A 7,539-nucleotide genomic window follows, 5' to 3' on the forward strand; every position below is an offset into this window, starting at 1 on the left:
CTGAAGCACGATTGTGAAGCAATTACGTCTCATTATTTGCATTAATTGAAGAGTAAAATTGCATTCAAAACTAATGAAAACAAAATGATTGCAAGTGTTTAATGCAACACATCTAAGTACTATGTATTTATAGCGGTGGAAAATATTTTTATACGGTATGTATTTGTGTTTTTTTATGAAAGCTTTGGCGATTTTGCCAAACAAATTATTTATTACGCTCGCAATTGATTAAAATGTTGATAATATTGTGTTTAGTTTTATTGTTGTGCTTTATTTGTTATGTACTCGAATATGCATGTATGTACTTAAAATCTCCTATATACATACATACATACATATGTATACGCTTAAGAGTAGATTATATTTATTGCATTTTAAAATTATTAGAATATGTACACACATGCACACATACATACATGCATACATTTGCAAGCACATGGGCGATAAGGACTAGCACTCACCTGATAACAAGCGACTTTTCACACTTTGTATGGATGTGTGTTAGCGATTTCGCACAAATTATCAATATTCATTTAGCTATGCTCAAGGTAAATGCACAAATTGTAGCGAGGGTCCACTAATCGTGATTTTTGGTATAATGTATGTATTAGCAGAGGTTAACAAATGTACATATACATACATATATATGTATAGACCCGTTCACATAAAACTTTGGCGTTGCGTCGCTTCGACAGCAGCGCGTATAACGCTAGTGCTTGCTAAATGTACGCGTGTCAGCGAATGCTCTGGCCACTAAATTAATACATACTATAAGGCCCAATTTCAGATGGCCTACTTAAGTAGAGATTGTTGATTAACCTTCACTATTCATTTTGAAATCACCCATTTAATCTGCACTTAAATGGCCAATATTGGCTATATAAATATGAGATATGCAACCCTGTGTTTGTACCAAACAACCAAGATTGATTGGTAGGTGGTTTAATCAATCCCACCAAATCCCACTAAAAAACAATCAGCTGTTCAGCACAAAATGTAAACAAAACAAGCAAATGCAACAACAATTTCAAGAACAATCAGCAGTGCTGCAAATTCTTTGGCAGAGAAAATCGAGTGCTCTGCAAAAAAGCTTTTTTCAATAAATATTACTTCTTCACAAGTTATTCGATGATCAAAATCTCACTCTTATTTATTTATTAATTTCGTTTTTAGTCTATGAAACAAAAATGTTGATAATATTTTGTCAAATTAACCGAGTTAAAATTTACAAACAGGTGGCACCCCTTTTAAAAATATTTACAGCAGTAATCTTTCTTAAACCTCTTTAATTCGATACCTATATTATAATATTTCATTTATTTTAACTATTTTATTGAGCTTAAGATTTTCAAACAGGTGGCAACCCAAGTCAAAACTATTTCCGACTGTAAGCCTTCTTAAACTTCTTTGTAATAATTTATTTATCTTATAAATTTCGAAATTTTTCATACAAGAGGCACCCTCCAAGTTTTTTGTTTTACATGATCCTGGTTTTATACCGAACAATCAAACAAAAAAAAAAACTTCAAATCGATTCAGCCGTTATGGAATTTTAAAGCTTCGTACAAACAAACATATCATTTTTATATGCATATATTTATAGATGTTTTGGAGGAATTTTCAAACGTGAACAACTCGAAAACTAGAGCTAATACGGTGTTTACATTTGGCCATTTTACATGCAACTATTATCGCCTAGTGTAATCCAAAATTTTGCAGCCTCCTTGTGTGACGACAAAATGTGATAATTTTTTTTTTACTAAATTAACGATAATTTGTATTTAATCTGCATTATTAACTTAATTTGTAATAAATTACCGATAAAATTTTTGTCAATATCTCGGAAACTAAAGGAGATATACAAAAACTTACTACAAAATTTCTGACTAAAAATATCACACAATCTTCTAAAGCGCAAAAGCTCAGGTGATAATAAAAAACCTAAAAGAAAACACCCTTACTACATATGTACATACAAGTTACTCGTGGTTTTGCATGTATGTAAACACCCAATTATGAAAATACAATCAATACAACGAACCAATTTCCAGAAATAAATAATACATTTGTACACATGTACAGCTCAAATAAACATCTAATCTAAGCATATGCACATTCCTGTATGTTTTCAAAAGAAATCTGACACATTTCTCTCTCAGCGCTAAGGGATCCGTTTCAACTACTGGAAAAGACGCCGCGGCGTGACAATAAAAGCCTAAACAAAAAATATAAATCATTCTTATAGGTAGCTAGCTAATCCAATTAAAGCTGTAAAACAGAAAAATGCATAATCAAATTTCATACACGCTGTTGTACTGTTTGATCTGCTTTACTTTTCGTTTTGATGTTCTAGGCTCTTGAGTTTGGATAGTGATAGCTACACTTAACAGTGTACTTTTGGAAGACACAGTAAATTTATTGCGTACACACTTCCGAAAGTGTTTCGAACTTGGTGGGAAAGGTGATTAATTAATTTTTTTTCATACATACATTTTTCAATTTTGAAAAATATTTTTATTACCACTTTTATGTTTTATTCCGTGTAATATGTTTGAACTTAATACCATACATAAAAAATTAAGAATTTTTATGGCGATGAAAAGCTTAAATAAGTTCACTTGTTGCTTAAAGTTTTGAATTTTTGTAATGACGCTAAGTGTGCCTTGTTTCATTGGGTTCGAGTCCTGCTGCGAGCAAGATCAAACATTTATTTTTAAGTGAACGGATCTCGGTAGGTAATTTCAAATCTCCGAAGGGAGTTCTGCCATTAAAAAAACTTCTCATAAAAACACACACACCTCTGTGAACCCACTAAGATTTGTATGAAACTTGTAACTGCTAAGCTGAAGTCAAATGCTTTGTGCTTCAAAGGGATTAATCTGTTTGTTCGGTTTGAAAATTAAAATCTAGCAATTAAAAACAGAAAATTGCGTTGAAAAGTACATACCTTGTACATACATTAGGCTGCCTCACCAAATAATGTTGCGTTGTTTCCACCGGAGTTATAAAATTTTTATTATATTTGAGAGTCCCGCCAAAATATTTCGATCTACGTGAGTTGTACCAAATTTAAAATACCTTCAAAAGTAGAGTTTTTCATAAATAAAATTATTTTATGATAGAAAAGTTTAAGGCTAAAAAGGTGTGTAAAAAATGTAAAAAAATGTATCAACGAAATCAAAATAAATATATTTTTGAGGCCTTTTCGAGACGGTTCAGTTCACGTAAATCTTTATATTTTGCCGTACCATTTTGGCAGAAGTTTTAAAATATAATACATTTTTAAATTTTTTTGTATGGAGAGTGTTGCACCCTAATGTATGTACATATGTATATTATTTTTCACTTTATAGGTTTAGTTGACTTTTGTCAGAAGCAAGTACGCAATTCAATAACTTCTTATTTGAACTTATGCGCTTTTAGCAAATTTTTTTTTTTTTCATATTTTAAATTATAATAAACGCTTTATTCTACTTAAAATTTGTATGACCAGTTGAACTTGTAATTACGCATTCATGCTATAATTATTACTGGTTAACTTTAATGCGGAAGCATTAAATATTTTTTTTTTTTGTTTTCATTGCTCATTTTTGTAAATGAATGAAAAATGCCAAAGGAGACTTGTGGACTCTGAGATAGGGTGTTTTTCAATAAAGTTCTGAAATAGGGCGTTCTTGAAAAGTTGTTTTGAGATAAGGCGTTTTCGAACTGGCTGCCGAGATATGTATGTAGGTCGATCTTCCACTCAGCAGTCGATATTAAATTTAAATTGTTGGTAATTATTTAGCGTGCAAAAAGCTAAAAAAAATATTAACTCGTATAATTTTCAACTGGTTGTAATAAGTAAATTTTTATTAAAATATTTGTAAAGTCTTAATTTCACTTCTATTGAATAGAAACTTTGGTCATACAAAGCATGAAACTTAGTCATGGGAAAATCGAGAGGGCGTAAATTATTTTTTTGAAGTGATTATATGCATACATATGTATGTACTGAGCTTAAATGTTCTTGCTGCAAACGAACTAAAAATCCCTGTATTTATTTTCTATAGATAGAATTAACATTAAGTATTAACTTAATTTATTCAGGTAGAGTACATACATACATATGTACGTACATGAGCATCCAAGGGAAATCTTAAAAAACCATTTCGCTGTTCAATTGAACGAAAATAGAAATTGGCACTTGTATGGCCTTCAAGAATGTCACCTTATTTTTATCGATTTTGCGTGAAATGTTGCCAAAAATCGGAATTAATTTGTATGACTAGTACGTTGAAAGCATATGTACATAAAAAGCGTAAGAATTAAGGATATAAGGGTTAACTCAGTTTCAGGTAGTTAACTGTCAACTTTCAGTACAAAAGTTAACCTCGAAATGCGAGTTAACTCTCTCAACACCAAAAACGGCTGAAATTCATACAATAAAATATGTTTGCTGTTACAGAAGAACATCTATGAGAAGTGTAAGCAAATAAATACATACAGCATATAATTAATTAGGGCAATTCATCTAAACGCGTAAATGCCTCGTAACCGTGGAAACCCCGTAAACTTACTTAATTTTGTATGCAAAATCGGTTTATTTACGAGGTTACCGCAGTTACGCATTTCTATGAATAAACAGAATTTCCATCGCTGGACATTTAATGGGTCATTCGGTACAGTGATACCAGATTGTGGGTAATTTACCTATTTGAGGAATATATTGCAACAAAAATTATTAAAAGGGGAAAAAGGAACATTTCAAATACAAAAGGGATTTTCATTTAACACAATTATCGAGGCATAATTGATCAGAATTCAAGAATATTCGTATACGTAATTAATCGTTCCGAAGTTCTAACGGGGAGTAAAATTATGTAAAAGTATTAAAAATTGTTAGGACAATTTTGAAATTTTGCTCACGATAACCAATTCAGGCGCTGAGCAAGAAAAAATCGTTTCAATTGTAGCTGGTGTTTAATGCAAAAACAGGAACAAATTATCCGATGGAATGTATATACATATACAGAATAACGGTTGCTTTTGAATCAATAAAAATTAAGTGCTTCAAATCGATCGACTGCTTCATTACTGGATATGTATACTTTCAGAAAATATTAGCAAAGTCTGGGCTGGCTTGAATTGTCATAAAATTGTCGCACAGTGTTATCGTTTTATGCAATAAAAAATTTTAGTTCATGGAGAAAAACTTTCTTGCATGCAATTGTTAAAATAAATACCTATGTATAACTTACCTCATTATTAACTGAAGATTGTGAAGACAAACGATTAACAAATTCGAGGAACTTGTTTTCGTATAATAATTTTATGCGCTGCTCTTAAATGATTTGACAATGTTGTTGTACAGTCATTAAAATTCATATCTCTACCATAGTTTTCACATTTCACTTCAGTTTTATTGGCAATTTTTTTTTTGAAATATGACCAACTAGCACTGCGCGCCCTTGTTAGAAGATCAGTTTTAATTTAAGAGACGCCACTGCAAATAAATTTATAAAAAGTCGAGAGTCGAGAGTCGAAAGTGAAAAGTTGACTTCCATAAACTGAAAGTCGATGACTAAAATTCGACTTTGAGGAGTAAAATGTCAATTTTAGTCGAAAGTCGAAGTCGACTTTGCCATCCCTAAATTAAACAACAAATTTTCTAAGCTTGCTCATATTTCTTTGCTAAGTATGGCTCATTGTGCAACCAAGAAAACATAATCGTTATCCTGAGTCATATTCGTAATAATAAATCAAAACAATTTCAATTATTAAAAAATACACTTGTTAGCTAACTGCATTTAAAAGGTATGCAGCCACCTGTATGTAAGTACACTCTTATGTATGGTCGTAGTTACCTGAAAGGAAAATTATAATACACACTGAATCAGTTGTTAAAGCGAATAAGTAGTAAGTGTTGACAACAGAGTAAAATATACATATTTATTTATTACTGTCAACATTCGACAATTAAATTCCATGCACTGTAGCCCATCATCGGCCGCTCAGCTACAGCATCAGATGAATGGGCTAACAAAATGAAATTTTTTCCAAACTGTTTATTTACTAATACTAGTTTTGTATGAAAATATAGTCTCTAGGAAAATTTACTAAACTATTGCACTTCTAATGAACTTGCAATTAGAACTATGCGCTCTTTCCTTCGCCAAGCATATGTATACATACTTCAAAAGCTAAAAACAAGTTATCGGCTCCTTTCATTTTAAATGTGAGCTCTTAATTTTTATGTAATCTCGAGGTGGATGCGACTCATTCGAGTAAAGCATGCTTGCGTAAAATTGGGATAAGTTTCACTCCATCGCATTTTCCTAGAGGGTTACCTCAAAAGTGCGCAAACGGTGGCGTCAGCTTGAATACGTAGTCACAAAATGCATTGACTCACCAAATTAGTTGCATTCTAAATAAACAGACGCAATAGATTGCCAAATGACTCTAGTCAGTATCGTGTATAAGAGCAAAAAAAAAAGACCAGTGATGGACAAAATAATCAGGCCGATTATGAACAGAAACTCCCCGGGAGTTTTTTCTCTCTTTGAAGACCTATAAGAAATTTACTTTTTTCCTTTAGGGCACCACTGTGCAGCGTCGTTTTGCAATTTTGCATGTACACGACAACATTTTGGAACGAACATTGTGAACACCTCAATTGTAAATCTCTTAAAAAAAGCGAAAATTACCGATTATTCTTTCTCTTCCTGAACCGTTTAGATTCGCAAATTTAATAACCTTAGTACTTTAGTATTTCCTGCTCCTGCAGATATTTACATAGTTAAGTATTAAGTATTTATTATTTTTTAAATACATACCTCAATTCTATACTATATACATAGCAACTCTAAATACCCAAGTTTTTTTTCACTTTAGCATGCACGTGGGTATTTCGTATCCAAGCATGTACCCTAAGTACAAAGGTACATATTTATGCACGGCCATCACTGGTCCATATGTACATATGTATGTATGCACATGTACAATTGAATTCGAAAGGCAGTTAATGCGTTTTGTGGGTGTTTATATATTTCCTTTGTTCAATTTTTCCTCTTTTGTGAATCATTTCACAACGACCCTTATCATACTATCTACATACATATGTTTATTAGGGTGGTCCAAAAACAGTCAAATCGGAATTGTAATGCTCTCACCCCCTAGGATTGTTCTATATCGAAAAAAGTATACCCCTATTTATTATTTTGAAATAAAAAAATTTTTAGAGGTCACTCAAAGCGCCAAAGTTTTCCATGTATTTTTATTTGGCAAAAAGCAATTTTTCGAAGAAATGGTGTAGAATTCTTGAAAAGCAATATTTTTCGATCGGAAAACCCTGATTCTCGTCAGGAGACTTTTTGGTAATAATACCCAGTTGTTTATTTAACCATTTTTTAATACTAACGATTTTTTATTGTTCCCCCTATTGCGTTTTTCGGCATTTTTGTGGGTTTTTGGCGGACATCTACATCATGGTTGCGATGAAAAAATGGTTAACTAAACAATTGGGTATTATTACTGGGAATTTCCTGCAGATAAACAGAG

General features: G+C 31.8%; 1 protein-coding gene across 2 annotated transcripts in view; it reads right to left on the reverse strand.

The window, feature by feature from the left end:
- santa-maria (scavenger receptor acting in neural tissue and majority of rhodopsin is absent) overlaps nt 1–6,881 on the reverse strand; it is a 29,262-nt gene extending 22,381 nt beyond the window's left edge. The window contains exon 1 of one of the 2 annotated variants that reach the window (XM_017626739.1): nt 6,816–6,881. The gene's annotated coding sequence lies outside the window, so the exon portion shown is untranslated. Of the gene's footprint in view, nt 1–202; nt 214–6,815 lie in introns of those variants that run through there. The other variant, XM_017626738.1, reaches the window with a different exon arrangement.
- Nucleotides 6,882–7,539: the final 658 nt, after the last annotated feature.

This window comes from Rhagoletis zephyria, unplaced genomic scaffold, assembly GCF_001687245.7.
Source record: "Rhagoletis zephyria isolate East Lansing unplaced genomic scaffold, Rhagoletis_zephyria_1.1 Rzeph_scaffold_04809, whole genome shotgun sequence".
Classification (NCBI taxonomy): Eukaryota; Metazoa; Arthropoda; class Insecta; order Diptera; family Tephritidae; genus Rhagoletis; species Rhagoletis zephyria.